The sequence below is a fragment of the Vicugna pacos genome, unplaced genomic scaffold (genome assembly GCF_048564905.1).
Source record: "Vicugna pacos unplaced genomic scaffold, VicPac4 scaffold_14, whole genome shotgun sequence".
NCBI classification, from domain to species: domain Eukaryota; kingdom Metazoa; phylum Chordata; class Mammalia; order Artiodactyla; family Camelidae; genus Vicugna; species Vicugna pacos.
In genome coordinates, this window is record NW_027328735.1 from 5,166,619 (window position 1) to 5,168,127 (window position 1,509).

Genomic DNA, 1,509 nt, shown 5'->3' on the forward strand with positions numbered 1-1,509 from the left:
CATTGGTACGGTGCATAGAGCTCTGAACCAAAGGAAAGAGGGAAGAAGAAAGGCCCATGGGACGCTAGTGGGTAGAATCACATTTACCTTAGGAACCTCTCGTCGGATGCAGCCCCTCCCCCAACACTGACAAGATGCAGCAGCCATTGGGGATGGCAGTTAGCGGTTGGATTCCAGGTGGAATGTTGGTGTTTACCGCGAGGCTTGTTGTGGCTGTTGGATCCTAGGTAACCGGGCAGAGTTCTGTGGGTGGATCAGTGTGATGGAGGGGCTGCCGCCCTCTGTGGAGCTTGGCTTAGGTGTTTGGTCCGGGAAGCTGTGTAAGTTCGAGATACTGCTGCTGCCCAAAGACCTGAGGTCACAGGTCAGTTTCCAGAACCTGAAAGGGCAGACAGTGGAAGATCTGCCTGTCATCAGCTTACTGGTCAGGCTCCGAGGTACTTTCAGACTTGCCCAGTCCTGGTGAAGTCGACTTTAGGGGAGACACGAAGAGAAGCTGGCCGATAAGCTGGCTGCACGGATTGAGGAGAGATGCGAACACATGGATGAGAGATGTTCTGCTACAATGGAGAATACTGGCGTGGAGACAGCTGTAGAGGATACCAGGCTCAAAAGACATTCATGAGACATATTGAAACTCACTGATACAGGCAGAAACATACGGAGTGCCAACGTGGACTTGAGGAAGTTCCTCAATTCTCTTCTCCAATAACGGGTCCAAGGTCCCTGACGTCTGAAGGAGAAGAAATGGCAGAGATGATCAAAACGCTCCTGTTCTTGGAAGAGGTCGTGAGAATCCACACGTCCCAAGGGGCATTCCCAAGCCATTCAGACCAAAATTCAACAAGCCCAGGTAAGCCTTTTCCCAGGTTTGGGCCTAGCTAGTGAGCACTTGCCCTTGCCTCCCCTCCACTCAGGCATCCATTTTGAAGGATCAGTACCTGAGCTGCAATGAAGCCATTACGAGAAGAGCAAGCCCCTCGTAGAATCAGAGTTCCTCCAGCTTCACTCTCTGTGAACAACAGTGAACACCTTAAAGGTCAAATAGTCTCGGCTGAAATAGATAAAATTGAATACTTAGCTCACACCTAGAAACGATGTCCTTCCGCTAGATTCAGCAAATGTTGTGTTTATGTCTTCCCTGGGGTGAAGGGAGTGTGGTAAGTGAGGGGAATCTTTGACTGAACATGAATCTGTATTAGGCTTCAGTTTTTCAAGACAGTGAAGGTAAATAGTACAAGTCAGAAAGTGAACTGAACTGTAAAAGTCGCCAATGACATTAAAGACACAGCTTATGTGGATCGTCTTTCACTTGAGTCAAGACCCCGGGGGCACTATATCATGGGGGTGCAGACTTGGTTGCGTTAAATGGCTTTAAACTACAGGATCGGATGATTAAGCGTTCTCAACACTGATAGAAAAACACCTGGTTCTCAATAGACTAGCATAACTGCAGCAGGATTCTCCTAGCTAGAATGCCTCTAGGTGCTTTTGGATTCAAACCTAAAT

At 48.5% G+C, this 1,509-nt stretch overlaps 1 long non-coding RNA gene across 2 annotated transcripts; it reads right to left on the minus strand.

The window, feature by feature from the left end:
• Positions 1–356: 356 nt before the first annotated feature.
• On the minus strand, positions 357–1,204 carry LOC140692681 (uncharacterized). 2 transcript variants are annotated; one of them, XR_012068266.1, is made up of 3 exons: positions 942–1,204; positions 643–733; positions 357–512 (listed from the first exon to the last, which is right to left on the minus strand). It is a non-coding gene; the product is annotated as an uncharacterized lncRNA (long non-coding RNA). The 2 variants fall into 2 exon arrangements; XR_012068267.1 differs by having other exon boundaries at positions 453–560.
• Between the last annotated feature and the right edge of the window lie 305 nt (positions 1,205–1,509).